The 19,042-nt window shown below is 42.6% G+C and overlaps 1 pseudogene; it reads right to left on the bottom strand.

Moving 5' to 3' along the window:
• Window positions 1-863: 863 nt before the first annotated feature.
• Window positions 864-18,050, bottom strand: LOC129393131 (WASH complex subunit 2A-like; annotated as a pseudogene).
• Between the last annotated feature and the right edge of the window lie 992 nt (window positions 18,051-19,042).

The raw sequence follows: 19,042 nt of genomic DNA, 5'->3' as shown, positions 1-19,042 counted from the left end.
GCCTCCTGAGTAGTTGGGATTATAGGCATGCGCCACCACACCCAGCTAATTTTTTGTATTTTTAATAGAGACAAGGTTTCTCCATGTCAGGCTGGTTCCGAACCCCCAACCTCAAGTAATCTGCCTGCCTCAGACTCTCAAAGTGCTGGGATTACAGACATGAGCCACCACGCCCAGCCGCATAAGCTTTTAATACATTTTTTTTTTGCAATCTGCTTCGGAATTTTTAAATTGCTTTCAGTAAGAACATGAACATATCTATGACTTATATATCCATGTCACCCCCTCCTAACTTGCCTACAATGTTAAAAAAAAAGAGGAATTATTATAACACAGGAAGATGTTTAACACTCAGGATTTTTTATATCATCATATTTAAAGTCTTTTTCTGCACAGCTAAATCTGATTCCCTGCTACTAAATCTGATTGAGTTAGCAACTAAACTAACTGATTTGGTGGTATCTATCGAGATCACAAACAGAAATATTGCTAAGACTCCCTCAAAAAGGAGTTTAACCACAATAGGTAACTCCTCCTAACTATAGTTCTAAATTAATGAAACACAGTAGTCATTTAACAAGATACTAGTATATATGGCCATTGGGGTATACGGGACATGCTACCTCAAAATATGACACCTTGGCATTTGAGAAAACAGAAGCAGAAAGGTCTCCCTGACCTTTCCCTGGCCCTTCTCCTCTGAAGCAGGACATAGAAGAATCCTCTAACCCTCTCTGGAGTAGGTCATAAGACCTTCATTCCAGTCCTCCCTATTCCCAGAGGAAAGGAGCCTCCTTATTTGTAAAGATGCTGAGAATGATCTGACCACGCAGGCCTTGCTGAGCTCCCCAAGCTTATTCCCATCAGGTCACGCCCCTTTCATCTAATCGTGCTCCTCCAAAACTGTCCACTTCTTCATCAGACAGCATCAAATTGACACAGGATTTCCTGTTTCTCTTGAGTTTTTCTTTCTGAAGGCTCCTGTGTCTGGTAAAACTTATCTTACGTAAACTTGCACACTTTTCTCTGGTTAATCTGTCATTTGTTCTAAGGGACTCGACCATGAACCTAGCGATGGCTGAGAAATCATTTCCCCCCTAGCCGGCCTAACTCATTTGAAGGAGCATACACTATCGTGTGGGAGTCACACTTATTCCTAACCATTTTGAAGAGATTCATCTTTAAATTAATATATTACATTAAATGTCTTCCTTCAGAAAAGACAATCTTGTGAACATCGCCTTTGGTGACTGAACATCACGAGATATAAAACAGGTAGAAAAAGACCTGGGATGGCTTTAACTCTTAAATCCCATGAAATCATCCCCTCTTCTTTAGCAGAAACCTAAGCTCACCTCCTCATCACTGCTGAACAACAGGGCAGATGCTTTCTTTTTGGAGAGCTCGGAGGCTTTTGCTTTCTCTTCTCTCTGAGCTTGTAGAGACAATGTCTGCCTCTTAGCAGCTGTACCCCCAAAAAGATTATCCTAGAAAAGCAAATGGCAGAAAGGAAGACAACTTTATAATCAGAAAACATAGGATGTCCTCCTATATCAAACTGTTAGGAAGTAAGTCTCCAGTCAGGTATACAAATAACAACTCTGGCGGGGAAAAACCGCAAAATGCTAGTAAATCCCAAACTACAGCCTTTTCTCACTGCACCCATAGAAGGGAAAGAGATTACCATAGAACTCAAAGGCAGAACAGCTGTGAATAACCAGGAGAACAACATGCGAATGAGATCACAAAGTACAAGGAGAAACTGAGCCCCATCCAGTCGCCCTGTGGGCAAGTGCCTCTCTGCTCATTTCAGGGGGTTACAGACTGCAATGGGCATGGGAGCCCCTGCAGCAGCCAGAAACTCATACAGTCCTCTCCACGAATGAGAAACCAGAACAATGGCTCAAAGGAGAGAACTGGGGGTCTGTCTCCACTCCTTTACAGGTCAGAAAGACATACACCTGGGATGGAGGGAAGGCATGACTTGTGTTTCTCATTAGTTTCAAAGAGATTATACAAAGTGGAGAAATAGTTTATTAAATAAAATTGCTGGTGTACTAAGTTTAATGGCATTTGTAAATTCTTCTGTGGTCAAGCACTCCCCAAAAGTTATATTTATTAAGGTGCTTTTATTCAGGGAAGGGGAACAAAAGCATCAGAGGGCCTGAGTCTGAGTTAGGATGGACAAACTCTTAACAGCAGGTGAACAGCCCTGGAATGTGAAGATGGATGAAGGGAGTGTCTTCCTGGATGAAGTCTCCTTTAAGGAGAGTGCGGTAATGTAGGACAGGCCAGGAGAATAATGAGCTGGTGTCCATTGGGGATGCTAATGACAGAGCTCACATTCACTATGCACTTATTATGTGCCGGCACTCTGCAAGAGCTTCACACTAGTAGTTACAGCTGCCACAATGACCCTACTCACTGTTAAGCCACATGAGCTTAAGGAAGGTTAAGTTACTTGCCCCAGGTCCCTCGTTTGCAAGTGGTGGAGCTGGGATATGAACCCAGGGGTCTGATGGCAAAGCCTATGAGCTCACCACCGCCCAGTACTGCATAAGAGTTAAGGTTTGGGTTGTCTTCTCTCTTATTTCTCTTCCCCACTGTGCTCTCTCCAGCCAGGATGGGAAACAAAGGCAATGGTCAGGACATGGCTGCCTTCTCCTTTGTATCTCCACTTGATCCAAAACATTCTTGTAGGTCATTGGGTATACGTTGATCCATCCTCTAGACTAAAGTACAGCTGACCCTGAATGACACAGGTTTGAGCTGCACAGGTCCACTTCTACACAAATGTTTTCTCAGTAATATGCTGAAAATTTTTTTGGCATTTGCAGCAATTTGAAAAATCTTGCAGACAAACCACTTAGCCTAGAAATATCAAAAAAAAAAAAAAAAGGAAATGCTAGGTATGTCAGGAATACAAAAATATATAAATAGATACTATACTATTTATAGGTTAATCAACTGTTTGTGTTACCCATGAGGCTTCTGGTTAACAGTAAGGTATCAGTAGATAAGTTTTTGGGAAGTAAGAAGTTATATATGGATTTTTCACTGCAATGTGGAAGCCAAAACAACCTCCTCACTGTTAAAGGGTCAATTGTATTCCTCAAAGGAAAATTTCTAAAAATAAAACCTGTAGATTTCACTCCATAAGAACTGTGTCAAGAGGCCGGGCACGGTGGCTCATACCTGTAATCCTAGCACTTAGGGAGGCCGAGGCAGGCAGATCAACTGAGATCAGGAATTTGAGACTAGCCTGGCCAACATGGTGAAACCCTGTCTCTACTAACAATACAAAAATTAGCCGGGAGTGGTGGTGCGTGCCTGTAGTCCCACCTACTTGGGAGGTTGAGGTAGAAGAATCTCTTGAACCCGGTTGCAGTGAGCCGAGATTGCACCACTGCACTCCAGACTGGGTGACAGAGAAAGACTCCATCTCAAAAAAAAAAAAAAAAAAAAGAACTGCATCAAGAATCTAATGTCTTCTCCATTGCACAGCTAGGAAAATATAAGGAAGAAGTCACTGAAATAAAAACAGAAATATTTTTGTTATATAAACTTCAGGTGGCCTGACTGCTTCCCTACCACCTTTTGCTAGTATATGAGCCTCTGGGTAGAAAGTTACATCAACAACCGTTTTCTCCTAATCTAAATTATCTAGTGTTACAATAACAATGTTTACCTCTTCATCTTCATCATCAAACCGACGTGGGGAGCTTGCCAGGCAGCAGAGACGCACCTTTTAACTTACTCGCACTTTGAGAAGAAAACAAATCCTGTTGGATTGAAATTAAAGTTGCTGGTTAACAGGAATATCAGTTTTTAAAATATCAGGTCAATATAAAACACAAGTGACTCAGACATGACAGCTGCCATGTGTCTAGGCTTCTTTCCTGAGAGGGAAGGTGGCTCAGACAGAGTCCTTAAAGGGATAGGCCTCAGGGTCTGTGCAGGGTGTGTGCAGTGGTGCTAAGGAGGAGGAGAGCTACAGGATCTGGTGGCCTCGCAGAGCCCAGGGGCTTCTGTATTCCCACCTGAATGACAGAAGGCAGGAATAAGTTTTTGAATCAATTTCCTACACCATGCTAAAAAAATAAATATATAAGCATGGCTTCCCATTACTGTCTAAAGAATCAGAAATTAGACAGGGCCAATAAAGAAATAGGAGCTAGATTCCCAAATTAAGGGAGCTACAACTATTTTATTTAGTAACACCCTTCTTTCCTATGATTATGACTTATTTCTTTTTCTTTTTTCTTTCTTTCTTTTTTTTTTTTTTTTGAGATGGAGTCTCGCTCTGTCACCCAGGCTGGAGTGCAATGGCGCCATGTTGGCTCACTGCAAGCTCCGCCTCCCGGGTTCACGCCATTCTCCTGCCTCAGCCTCCCGAGTAGCTGGGACTACAGGCGCCCGCCACCACGCCCGGCTAATTTTTTTGTATTTTTAGTAGAGACCGGGTTTCCCCGTGTTAGCCAGGATGGTCTCGATCTCCTGAACTCGTGATCCGCCCGCCTCTGCCTCCCAAAGTGCTGGGATTACAGATGTGAGCCACCACGCCTGGCCCACTTATTTCTTTTAAATAAATTCAAATTAAATTTTTATTTGTAAATGTTTGGTAGTCTACTTAGTTTAATTACAGGTATATGATGTTGCAAACCAGGATGAGACCTGCTAGATTCTGAATAAACTTTCAGCCTGGCGCTGTGGCTCATACCTATAATCCCAGCATTTTGGGAGGCTGGGGCAGGTGGATCACCTGAGGTCAGGAGTTTGAGACCAGCCTGGGCAACGTGACAAAACCCTGTCTCTACTAAAAATACAAAATTAGCCAGGCGTGGCGGTTGGTGCCTGTAATCCCAGCTACTCAGGAGGCTGAGGCAGGAGAATTGCTTGAACCCAGAAGGCAGAGGTTGCAGTGAGCTGATATCCCACCACTGCACTCCACCCTGGGCAAAAAGAGTGAAATTTTGTCTCAAAAAAGTAAAAAATATAAAAATAAAGAAATTTTCAAAACGTTATAAAACATCAGCTTATTCTGCAAAGAAAGACCTGCAAATTGAGCTACATGAAGTAGAAACATAAAATGGGACATCTAATCCCTTGGGAAGAGAAACATTAATACACAAGAGCCGAACAATTAAATAGGACAAGAACATATTTTCTAAGACCTCTTCTGACATTTTTTTTTTTTTTTAATCATGGGGTTGATGTCTACTCCTCAAACATAGACCTAATGAGTTCACTAAGTGAGATCTCCTCCACACAGTGTTTTTCCCCTGTGCTCCCTGGAGTCCCATGGGTTTATTTAGATAGAAGAGGTCGCAAGGGGAATTCCAGGCATCCTGTGCCCCTCCTGAATGTTACACAATTGCAAGAGAAAGGGTTCTGCTGTTCTAAGGAAATGAAAGTAAACCAAAGCAAAGAACAAAAACAAATGTCAACATCACAGTTTCGGACCCTTAACTAATACTTTTATTGGTACTGCAAAAAAAGACACTTCCATTACCTCAAATATGTTCCCCCAAAATGACTTCACAGGGCAAGCTTCAGCCCCACACTTGAGATATAGAGAAAGGAGTCAGGACGCATTCCTTCGGGTCCAAAGCTTTAACTCTTACTTAGACTGCCTTAGTTTTACTTCTCCTTGCCTCAGAATCTGAACAATATCCAATAAAAACATTCACTCTATGATGACACACATGGGGCAAAGCCTTTGGTAGGGTTTTCACACAAGTCTGAGAGTTCATTTACACTCCCACCATCAAGAAGGGGAGCCTACGGCCCCTCCCCATGAACCTGGATGGGCCATTGTGACCATCTTGACCAACAAATGAAGCAAAAGGAACACCGTTGACTTCCAAGGCTGGAACACAGAAGGCGACATGGCCTCCACCGGGCTCTCTCTGAGGACTCTCCCCTACAGCCCTGAGCCAGCATGTAAGAGGACTGGCTTCCCTGACTACATGCTGGGAGCCACACAGGGCTAGTGAGAGATGTCCCAGGGGCCCCAGTGCCCAGGTACCAGACATATGAGTGAGCTGACACTCAGCCCAGCCACCTTCAGACACAAGAGACCCTCAGTGACAATGGCCTAGCTAAGCTCAGTCAACCTCTCGAAGTATGAGATAACAAAACTACTGGTGTTATAAACCACTAGGTTTTGGAGTTACTTGTTTCATAGCAACAAATAATCAGAACACCTCGTAAGTCACTGAAATTGCTCACATTTGGTTTTCTTGTCTAATCAACAATTACTGGATGGCTTACCACATGCCAAGCACTGGTATTAAGGACAGGGTGTTAGGGATACAAACGGAATAAAAAGTCCTGTCCTTGTGACACATACTTTAGTGGGAAGTAAAGACAATGAATAAGTAAATATACATTTTCCCTGGCAACACGTGCTGTGGTAAACAGTGAAATAGGAAAGAGGACCAGGAGCACAGCGTGGTATGTGCTAGCAGGCTTCCTGTTGTGTGTATTTCATCAGGGAGGCCTCACAGAGAAATTGAAGAGTGAGGAAGCAAGCTGGATTCTGGGAACAGCATTCCTCAGAGTGGCAGGGGCCGGTGCAAAGACCCTGAGGTGCAGGTGTGGGTGACACATGGGATCCATGAGCATAAGACGGTGGAGGCCCCATCATGCTGTTTCTCAGGGGTCAGGGTTGTGACTTGACTGGACTTTGGTTAATTGCCATGTTTTGTACACTCGCCTTCAATGAAATAATAGCCTCAAAGGTATTCTTTACATCAAGGGCAATCACTATACTTCCAAAGGGTTCCATGTTCATCCTTGCTGTGAGTGCAAAGCCCAACCATGACAGCCTAACCTACAGCCCACAGTTTCTTGAAATACATGTAAGTTTCTGCCATGTCCACATATTTTTCTGTAAAAGGGGCTTATTATTTCCCATTACATTTCTGATACAGGTCTCCGATCTCCTAAAAGGACAACATAAAATTAGATCTAAGACGACCTAGGCCTGAGAGACTCAGGAAAAGCAGTGAAATTCTGAGAGGTGGTTCTAAGGTGACTAGAGGAACCAAAGCAACCTGTGAACCAGGGTCCCACAGGCTGTTAGTGGTCTCAGTCTCAACAAGACAGATGGCTATGCCAGAACCCATCTGCTACAACGTTAAGCCACGGTCTAGTTAGTGAAAATGTGAATAAAGGAAGTAGCATGGTGACCTCCACTCTGGTGCAAGCTCCTCATCACATCATGAGCCCATGAACAGTTTAAAATCTGAGCATCCTAAAGAGAGAGGATTTTCATCCCAGGAAATGTAAATACAGTCCAACCCAAAAGTGAAAAGTATTGTAAACATATTTCTTTCTAAAGCCCCTGTGCTCTCAAGAGATTATTTTTTATTCATTTATTTATTTTGAGACGAAGTCTCGCTCTGTCGCCCAGGCTGGAGTGCAATGGTGTGATCTCGGTTCATTGCAACTTCTGCCTCCCGGGTTCAAGTGAATCTCCTATCTCAGCCTCCTGAGTAACTGGGATTACAGGCTCACACCACCATACCCGGCTAATTTTTGTCTTTTTAATAGTGGCAGGGTTTCATCATGTTGGCCAGCCTGGTCTCCAACTCCTGACCGCAGGTGTCCGCCTGCCTTGGCCTCCCAAAGTGCTGGGATTACAGGTGTGAACCACCACTCCTGGCCTCTAGAGATAATTTTTAAAGAACTGGAGTACTTAACAAAAAGTCTTATAACTCTATTGAGAAAAACCTGATTCAAAAATAGTTTCTATGTCATATCCATAGACTAATACCCACAACTAAGGAAAAGAATACCATACCTCAGAGTCCTCCTGATCCTAAAATAAGCCTTTTTGAGTCTTTGTTTCTGATGAGGGCTTGAGATTTTTGCTGGAAGGTAAGGTAACCTTTGTTGGGGGAAAAGAAAAGAAAAAGAAAAATTAAGCATTAACAAATAAGATACCCAGAAAAGAGGGTTTACTCAATCAACCATTTAGAAAACACACGGAGTCTCTGCTGTGATAGGCAGCAAGCTGAGGGGGCTGTTAGGAGAACAGCAAGACAAACAGAGGACACATCCGGTGTATCAGGGAGCAGGACACACTGCCTGGGTCAATGGGTGCACAGATGGGACATATGCAATGAGAGACAGCATGGAAAGACAGGCTGCCTGACAGGCCTACCAGGTTCTGAATGCTGGGCCTTAGGGGGTCAGCAGGAGAAAGTCAGGGTTTCACAGCCAGGACATGACATGATGAGACAAACTGTAGAAAGAGGAGGGACCAGCTGTACAGGACAGCAGTGAAAGGTCAAGCAGTCAAAAGGGCTTAAAAACTGCTGGGGACACACACACTGGTCAAATGCAAGTCAATCTGAGCATCAAAAACTATGATGGTCTGGCCAACATGGTCAAACCCAGTCTCTACAAAAAAATACAAAAATTAGCCACCAAGAGCAAGACCCTGTCTCAGAAAAAAAGGAAGAAGAGGAATGATGGTAATGGATTATCATCTACACTGAAGAATGAATTCATGATCCCAGAGCAACACTAAAAATTAGGGAAGCAGAGGAAGAGGAAACTCTTTATTCAGAAGATACCAACTAATAAGAAATATAGAATTAAAAAAGCAGTGGTTTATGACCACTAACAGGTTAACTGATTCAGGAAAAGATCATCAGTGGATTTTCAAAACAGTGAGTAAAAGGCTGGGAGAGACCAGGTATTCACACTGTGTTCAACTATCACTTTAGAGATCAACTTAGCAATGGCAAAAGAGAACAGGGTACCTTTCCAATGAAGCAGTGTGGTGGGCACCCTAACAACCAAGTGACAAATGTGTCTGAATGAGGCAGACAGTGGACCTGATGTGTCTTGGGAGGTGATCCAACTGGAAGTGCACAACCCTGCCTGCTTGTATTCTTGCCAAAACTGCTCACCCTGAATCAATTCATAGAAAAATAATCAAGCAAATTCACATGACACATTCTACAAGACAAGTGGCTGGACGTTAAAAAAAAAAAGAAAAAAAAAGATGTGGGAGGTGTTGCACTAGATTAAGGAGACCAAAGAGACAGGACAACCAAATGCAATGCAGACACACTGCCTGAATCCTGGGTTTCTTAAAACAAAAAAACAAACAAAAAAATCAAAATACACAAAAATACTATAAAGCAGGGGTCCCCAACCCTGGGCTGCAGACCAGTCCATGGCCTGTTAGGAGCCAGGCCGCACAGCAGGAGGTGAGGCGAGCAGCAAGCATTACTGCCTGAGCTCCTCCTCCTGTCAGATCAGTGGCAGCATCAGATTCTCAGAGGAGGGCAAACCCTATTGTGAACTGTATATGTGAGGGATCTAGGTTGCAAGTTGCACTCTCCTAATGTCCCCAATGCCAAAAAGGTTGGGGACCGCTGCTATAAATGGCATTTTGGGGACAAGAGAGGAAATTACCATATAAACTATATGCGAGATAATTTTAAATCTGTATTCTATTTGTTGGGGTGATTTTACAAAGACATTCTGGGGCAACTGGAGCAATTCTAATACAGACTAGATATTAGATTCTACTATAGAATTACTGTTAGTCTCACAGCTGTTGATAATGGCATTGTGCTTATATGGAAGTCTTTTCAAGAGAGGCTTAATGAAATATTTAGGGGTAGAATGTCACAATGACTACATGGAAACAGTTCCATGCAGCAAACAGTTCAAACAACTTACATGCAAATAGTTCAGGGAAACAATAGATATGTAACAAGGTTTACATCCATAAAGTGTTTGCCAAAACCCTAAGAACTGATCAATCTGGGTGGCAGTTATTTGGGTGTTCACTGCAATGTTCTTTCCACTTTCTGTTTGAAGTTCTTCAATATGAACGTGAAAGGGAACAGTACTTCCCTCTGAGTTCCGGATGAATTATTAAAATGCTGCAGATCAATGCTCCTGCATTAAGTCTTCCCTCCTGCTCACCTTTTTTTCTGCTCTTGCTTTATTTTCATCTGTCTGACTCACAGTGGCTTCTGGCAATGCTATGGCTTTTTCTTTGAACAGATCTCCTTCTTCGTCACCAAAGATATCAGCAGTGGATTGGACTTTGCCTTTAAATACCAAGGCACAAAATTACAATAAGGCCAGAAATCCTACCACAAAAAATCCTACCACAAAATTCATAGAATAAAAAATCCTTCCCTCCCGAAGATTAATATGAAAGTTACGTTGTTTCTTGGTTACTTATAAAGAAATAGTAAGTGGAACTATACTCTTCCCTTCAAATTTTTCAAAGAGTGTATTAACAGCTCAGTTGAAAGACAGAACAAATAGTTTAACCATGCAGCTGACATGCTTATCCAAGCAGCAGTCTCCTGTTGTGGTTAGAGAAGCTTGGACTAACTTAAAAGGTGAAGAGAGATCTAGAGGAAGAAAGATCACTTAAGAGGAACACCAAGTCATTCATCTAAGGAATCTGAGAAATGAAGGCTGGGCTCCTGCTTTAAAAAAATCAAACTGGGCTGGGCACAGTGGCTCACGCCTATAATCCCAGCACTTTGGGAGGCCAAGGCAGGTGGATCACATGAGGTCAGGAGTTTGAGACCACACTGGCCAACGTGGTGAAACCCCATCTCTACTAAAAATGCAAAAATTAGCTGGGTGTGGTGGCAGGCGCCTGTAAGCCCAGCTACTCGGGAGGCTGAGGTAGGAGAATTGGTTGAACCCAGGAGACGGAGGTTGCAGTGAGCCGAGATCCGCCACTGCACTCCACCCTGGGTGACAGAGTAAGACTCCATCTCAAAAAAAAAAAAAAAAATCAAACTGTACAAAAGCAGATAAAAGCAAATAATGAAATTCCCTCATAATTCCACCTACCTACTTGAACAACATGGACATTGGAAACAGTTCAGCATACATGCTTCCAATTCCCCCAAAGGATGTACTAGTGAATTAACACTAGTTATTTACAAATAAGGCTATAAATAAGTAGGTAATTTGAACAATGTGTCTTACCATTTGTATTTTCCACTTAATGTACCTATAAAACCTTCCCAAGTCAACAAGCATAGACCCCATTCGTTTTAACAGTCGCACAATATTCCACTGAATAGAACGGCCATAGCTTACTCTACTGATGAATATTTTCACCACAGTAAGCACTGCTGTACCGAATGGGGCATGTGTTGCTGAAATGAGGTCACTGACTCATGAATGTCCGAAGAGACTAGGAGTTGTCAAAGAAAGCAGCATCAATTTACTAGTGATTCTAAATCAGTTCTCAAAGATACCCACTAAGTGAGAGCCCTGTGGAGCTATGAAAAGCACTACTACCTTCATTCACTGTCATCTTCACCGAGACCTGCACGCATTCTGCATCCGTTTGCACTCTTTCTAGATTAACTAGGCTATATTTTTCCCTCGCACTTCGGCTTCCATCCTTGTTTCTACACCTGACACTGGAAAAGGGCAGTAAGTCCAGACAGTCTGCTTCTAAATGCATTCTGATTCCATCTATTCCTATATCATCATTTTTTTATTTTTTCAAGTTGCTGAAAATCATGTGCAACTTAGGGATCTAGGGATCTACCTTTCTTTTCTGGAAGAGCAGTCAATGGATCTAAGTCTTGCTATTCCAAGTGTGATCTACAGACCATGAAGCTTGCTGGAAATGTAAATTCTCAGGCTCCACCCTGGACCTACTGAATCAGAATCTTCATTTTGACAAAAGCCTCTGGGAGATTCATCTGTGCATTTAAAAACAAATGATTTACAGGAATGACTTCAGGAACACAGGACTTACATTTAAGAGGAAAAAGAGAGGAGAATGCCAAAAAGAAAGGAGTGGCCAAGCGGATGAAAACCCCATCATGTGAAGAAAGACCAAGGCCACCTGAGCTTTTTGGCAGAGAGAAGAGAAGCTGGGAACTAAATGGCCAGCACACAAAATGCTGCTCATGTAATTGACTAAGGTCGGCTGGAAGAAAGGATGATTAAAACTTTATAATTCCAAAGGTCAGAACTGCGAATTAAGCAAAAATTATAGGGATAAAGACTTGAGCCCTCTATAAGGAAAATAATCATAGTAATTAGCTTACAGAGCAGAAAAGATTGGGTCATAAAACAGATCTCCCAGGCACCACACCTATGTAAGTACAGATACAACAGCTCAATGACAGGAATGCTGGAGAAGGGATTCTGGTACTATAAGAGATACAGAACTAGGTGAGCTTATCTTCCATTTAGGCAACATTCTTTTTCTGGCTGAAGTCCTAGACACAGAGGCAGGAACACATACCTGTTTTAGAAGGCTTGCTGTGGGGTGTCGAGAAAAAGTTGTCATCATCATCACCATCATCATCATCAAAGAGGCCAGTGGGAGGGGAACGTAGGGGCTTTTCCTTGGAGTGGGCTGCTCAGGCTTCTGTGGCTCCTTCAGTGATGGAACGGAGGCAGCATATCCGTGTCTCCTGTGAGTGAAGGGACAAGACAGCCACAGCTGTGAGCCAGTGTGGGCCTGTTGAATTTACAGAAAAAAATTATCACCCACCAAAAACTTTTCATTTCAGTTAATCCACAAAATGCATTAAGAGGGCCCAATAGCCTCCATCCATTACTGCTACAGAACATCTCACAACGGAGAATCACCAGGTCACTCAAACACAAAAAAGTCCAAGGCCACTGAGCTCTAGGAGAATAAGAGCTAATATCAGTAAATGAGCTCTTTCTATAAGCTGCTCAAAGCCCTTTGAAGCTCCCAGGTACTTCCTCATCTCCAGCCAGGCTTTAGAAGATGATAATTTTGAAATGGAAAAAACAGTATTTGTGTAGTTTTTAGAAAACAAACCTAAGTTATGTTACCTAAAAATACAGAAAGAGCTCCTGCTAGGATTTTCTTTCCAGGTTTGGATGATGAAGACTCTAGAATGAGAAAGCAAGGGGTAACCATTTTTACAAGGGAAATAACTTTCCTTGCTATTTTGTTCCTGAAATATGTGCAATGTAACACACAGCTAGTACCAGACCTTTTGAAACTACTTTTTCCAGAACAAGCCATTTTAAAATGCTTTAGTATTTTCTTCTCTACCGACGTCAGGACTTTTTTGGGGATTGATACAATCTGAGCTGTGACTCCAATGGAAGAGCATGCTGACTGTCATCAAGCCACAGCAGTGGGTCAGCTGGGGGACACCAAGGGAGGAGGTGAGCACAGCAGAGGCAGGGACAGCATGACCGGGGCTCCCCCAAACAGTTCCGCCTTTACCCATTCCAGTTGGATGAGAATGAACGAGTGAAAAAGAACTGCAAAAACGTGTGAGTCATCAGTAAAAAAATAAAGACATAAGAGCAAAGGGGGAAACCAAGCAAGTCACTGATGCCAAAACGTGGACAGCAGAAAGCAGAGGAGAGCCAGGCTAGCAGCCTGCACAGCACGCACAAGGAGCGGCCTCCAAGGCCCAGCTCTGATGCCTGTGCCCGGGAGACTCGGCACTTAGAATCACTAATTCCCAAGTCCCAAGAACTACCACAAACCTATGGAGTAACATTTGTAGGTTAAAAAACATATTTATATTTGTGTTTTTTAAAAACTGCACCAATGGGACAGGTGCGGTGGCTCATGCCTGTATTCCTAGCATTTTGCCAGGCCTAGGCAGGTGATCACCTGAGGATAGGAGTTTAAGACCAGCCTGTCCAACCGTCCAACACGGTGAAACGCCGTCTCTACTAAAAATATAAAAACAAAAACAAAAACAAAACCTGCACAGATGATTTTAATGCACACTGGGTTGGGGAATTACTGGTCTCCAACTTATATACAGAATGTTAAAAATGTTTCTTTAAATTAAACTTCATTCAATGAAAACCATCCTCAACATTGCTCTAGGGTACTTTTCTTGTTTGACTTTTTATGAGTTCTCTCCTAACAAAGAGGCAAGACTGTGGTATGGGTTTACAGATGGTACTGTGTTTTCCAAGACATGAATTAGTGAAGATGAATTACTTTCAACTGGACCACAGTAAAAACAATAGCTTCCTGCTTAACACAGAAACAAGGCTTGGGAACAACCTCAGGGTTCCATCCCCTAGTGAGAAAGACAGTTTTGGAACTCTGCACACCGAGACGCAGCTGCCCAGCCCCAGCTCACCCTCCTTAACAGAGGCTCCAGCTTGCCGATCCTGGGGGGCTTCCGTGAAGAGGTCACTCTGGTTGAAATAAGGTATATGACAAAGAATTCAAAAAACCAGGAGAAAGCATAGCTGCATTTGAGGATTCCTAAGGAAAAATAACCTACAAGATTTGAAGCTACATATTTACTACTCTGCCAGAAAATCAGTTGCAAAGTGATAACTATGGCAAAATCAGACCCTAAAATAATTTAGGCCTGTCCAGGAATTAAAAACAAATGTGGAAGACAACAGATAAGGCAAGAAACAATCACCTAGTAAATTACTCACATTAACACGTGCACATCTTCTCCTCACCTAACAAAGCACAGAAGGATACGGCATTTCTCACTCTGTGATTCTTAGTTCAAAATGTCCCAAAATATGAAAATAGAAGCAACTTCCAACTGAGAAACTGTTTTTTCCCCACTAAACAAACAAAGCCTATTTCTTCCCTGTGGACCCCTGACACAGCTAGCTGCAGGGAGTGTTGCTGGGTGACATGGACTCACCTCCTCGTCCTCATCATCAAAGAGCCCCTTGCCCCCACTGAACAGGCCGCCTCCAGAGCCAAATGGCGAGAAGTCCTCGTCGGTCAGCTTGGGGGGTGCGAATAAATTATCCTCTTCATCTAGCAAACAGAAAGCAAAGTTTTGCAGGGAGTATTAAAGATGGGTCCAGAACTCAAATTCCTGGGTTGGCATCTGCAATGTCTCCAAACTGGCATGGAGTTTATCTGACCCTCTTTATCAAAGTGTGAGGCAGTCTGATGAATTTCACACTAACCCCCTGGCACAGTCCACTGACACCCTCAAAAGACTCTCTGGGCCTCCACTCTCAAGTCTGTCCATGTCTGCGGCAGACAGCATTCATTCTCTAGGCCAGCACCCTGGATCTAGATTTACTCTGAAGCAAGCATTCAGGTCAGATGCCACATTCAAGACCCATTCCCCCACGAATCTGGGGGAAGGAAGGGCAGAATAAACAAAGGGATCTGCAGACTGACACAGGGACGAGTGGAATGTAATGGACATGGCTGTTTAATAGGAAAAGGCCTGGTGTATCCTTTATTGAAAACAAATGCTACAGATCCCTAAGTTTCTATATTTCTAAAGAATTCTAGAAAGACAAGAAATGATTGCTGTAAAATCTAATAAATCAAATCTCTACAGGAATTTTTACTCCACACCCACATATCCTCCCAGCACCCCAAAACATGCCTTCCAAGGCTTTTGTTTGTTTGTTTTTGAGACGGAGTCTTGCACTGTCACCCGTGCTGGAATGCAGTGGCACGATCAAGGCTCACTGCAACCTCTGCCTCCCAGGTTCAAGCGATTCTCCTGCCTCAGTCTCTCAAGTAGCTGGTACTACAGGCACCCGCCACCATGCCAAGCTAATTTTTTGTATCTTTAGTAGAAATGGGGTTTCACTGTGTTGGCCATGCTGGTCTTAAACTCCTGACTTTATGATCCACCCACCTCGGCCTCCCAAAGCGCTGGGATTACAGGCGTGAGCCACCGCGCCCAGCCCAGAGGCTTTAGAAAAGTAAATGGAGACAGACCCATTTGTCAGAAGGAAAACAGCATGTAAAGCAGTACTTCATGAATTATGTAAGCAACATTCCTTAGTCAACAGGCTCCTAAAATAACAGAATTGAGGGAAAAGGCCCACCGTCTGAAGGAGTTCTCCTTTCCTTCTTCTCTTTGAGTGTCTTCCGAGGTTTTGCTTCTCCTGAGGGTAAGGCTTGAAGAACAGTTCACAGTTTTAATAGTACTAAGTCCTCCCTCAGTATACACATCCTGGTTCTTTCCACGTCTGTCATCCTCATAACTCACAGCTAAGAGCAAGACGTCTGCCTTTCATCTCAGCTGCACTGAACCCCCTGCCCTGCCCACAGTGGGCACTCAAGAGTCTCTTTGTAAGGCAGAAGGCTTCTGCTTTCATCCCAGGCTCATGTGCATAACAGGATTGTATTTGTTGAAAGAATTATTATGTTATCTTTCTACCCTGTTATAACTAGAATATGCTATATAGCACATTCTTATTTGTTCAAAATATAGGAGTAAATATTCAGCCAGGAATTCTTAAGCTGTTGCCCATGGTTCTCTGGAGTTTCCATTAATCCCCTGAAATTATATGTAAAGGGTTATCTACATGTGTACATGTACGTTTTTCTTGTGAGTCCACAGTGTTCAGTTATCTAAAGGAGCCTGTTAACCAAAAAAGGAATAAGCGCTACAATTTAAGCCTCTTCTGCTATAGTAATTACTAATAAAAAGGGAAATCCGCCTTTGGTGAAGCCAGCAGAGGGCTCTGCACTACCCCTCCCCTACTCCCCGTCAACAAGGCTGGGGCTCACTTGTGGGGTCCTCGTCCACTCAGCCCACGGCATCCCCCTTGATGCGGGCAGCCAGCTCACTGCAAACGAAGTAGGGCTGCTTTTCTAAAGCAGGAGAAATCAAAAGAATCTCTTTTTTGTAACAAACTAGTACACTTCACTTTGGACACCTAACAACATTATGTATACAAGAGCAAAGAAATTGAACTGAGGAGAAAACTGAGTTTAATTAAATGAACTTAAACATATGTACCCTATACAGCTCACCCAAGGAATAGGACTCATAAAATGTTCCTTCAAAGGGAGATGCTCTTTATTTCCTTATTTTTTTAATACTTGACTTTAATACTTAAAAGTCTGAATAAGAAAATAAGAAAAAGGTCATGGGCAGAGAGACAGGAGCACTACGGTCTTCAAACTCTGGAACCAGACATATTCTGAATGATCTGACTCATAAAATCATAACATCTGGACAAGAAAGTGGTACTTGTGAGGCAATTTGAGATGCTTGCCATTATTTTCCAAAGTGTAAATGAAATGACAAATATGCCAAAATGAGAGATGTTCAAAGTAAGTCACAATAAAAAATAAAACAAGTCATTGGTTCTAAAACCCTGGCAAGTGATAGCAACTACAGCCTTCCTTACAGGTCTAGTATTTTCTTCAATGTCCTCAATATCTTCCTCCTCCTTCTCAGAGTCAGCAAAAAGGTCACAGCCATCATCATCCTCTTCCTCATCACTCACTTGTGTGATGTGCTAAGAGTATAAAATACCAAATTAGAACTACTAGTTATTAAGCTAAAGAAGAGATACTGCCACTTAGCCTTTAGGCTCCTCCTTCAAAATCGTAACAGCTGTTTAAAGTAATAATCATAATCACGATGCAGTAAGTTATAAAGCAAAAGATGTGCTGGAACAAATAATACACAAGATTTACTTTGAATCTAAATAAAAACGCATTCTTTAATAAGAATGTAACCACAAGAATATAAAAAGCAAAATATTAAAATATAAAAATTGTCTGTTACTAGAGAAATATTTTTATTTATTTATTTACTTTTTTTATTTTTGAGGAATTTTGTTCTTGTTGCCCAGGCTGCAGTGCAATGGGGTGATCTCGCCTCACTGTAACCTCCGCCTTCTGGGTTCTAGCGATTCTCCTGCCTCAGCCTCCCGAGTAGCTGGGATTACAGGCACCTGCCATCATGCCTGGCTAATTTTTATATTTGGTAGAGATTGGATTTCACCATGTTGGCCAGGCTGTTCTCAAACTCTTTACCTCAGGTGATCAACCTGCCTTGGCCTCCCAAAGTGCTGGGATTATAGGCATGAGCCACCACGCCTGGCCTATTACTAGAGAAATATAAACAAAATCAGTATAGTCTTACCTTAGTAAGAATACTGAGTAATAGTTAAAAGGTAAAAGCTGTAACAATTAGAGAGCCATCCAAGGTAGGTCAAGCAAAAAAGTTCCAATAACAAATCCAGCATGATACCGTGCCCCCTCTACATACAAGCATTTCTATGGAAACAGATATATTTATAAAAGCAAAGAAAAAGACGTGGAAAGACATGCTCCCAGAGCATGATCCTAGTTTCCTCTGAAGAGTATGCAGAGAAGGAAAGTACTGGAAGGCTCAAACTTAGCCTCATCTGTTAAGTTCTAATTTTTCCAAAGGTACACAGTAGTATGTATAACTAAAAAAAATTTTGTTCAATGTTTGAATCAATGAACTGTGCCAGGCATGTTCCTAAAAGCACTTTATTATCTAATTTAATCCTTACAACTTTGGGGTTAGCTGCAGCACACAAAACCAACCTGTTGCATAAGCTAGTTCTTTTACTCACTATACTGTACTGTTTTGAAAAACAGTTTGTGGCCAGGCATTGTGGCTCACGCCTGTAATCGGAGAACTTTGGGAGGGTGAGGCAGGTGGATCACCTGAAGTCCGGAGTTTAAGACCAGCCTGGCCAATATGGCAAAACCTTGTCTCCACTAAAAATACAAAAATTAGCTGGGCATGGTGGCACACGCCTGTAATCCTAGCTACTTGGGAAGCTGAGGCACGAGAGTCACTTGAACCCAGGAGGTGGAGGTTGCAGTGAGCCAAGATCATGCCACTGCACTCTAGCCTGGGTGTCAGAGTAAGACTCTGTCTCCAAACAAACAAATAAATAAATAAATAGGCTATTCTATTCAGGAGAAGTTCAGATTTTGGAGTCACAATGTTTCAGTGATAAATTCCAGGGTGTGGGACGTAGATTAAGGGTGTTAAGTACGTGGCCACTGAAGTTACCCATGATGGTGTTAGATAAAATGCAAGTTTGGTAATTGGGTCGCCTCAATTTTACCAACCAAGTTCCAAGTTCTGAAGTGTGTATGTGTGTGTGTGTGCGTGCGCGCACGCATGCATGTGTGTGTTTTAATGAATGTGGGGGAAGTGGAAGAGGTTGGTAGATGGTGACTTAAAAATGAAGTCCCCTTAAGACTCTAAGACTGTTTTTGCAGACAGCAGTCTTAGTCTTCTTCCAGGCTGGAGTGGAGTGGTGCAATCTCGGCTGACTG

Source organism: Pan paniscus, chromosome 8, assembly GCF_029289425.2.
Source record: "Pan paniscus chromosome 8, NHGRI_mPanPan1-v2.0_pri, whole genome shotgun sequence".
In the NCBI taxonomy this organism is placed as follows: Eukaryota; Metazoa; Chordata; class Mammalia; order Primates; family Hominidae; genus Pan; species Pan paniscus.
The sequence above is the reverse complement of the archived record's forward strand: the minus strand, read 5'-3'. Positions and strand labels throughout refer to the sequence as shown.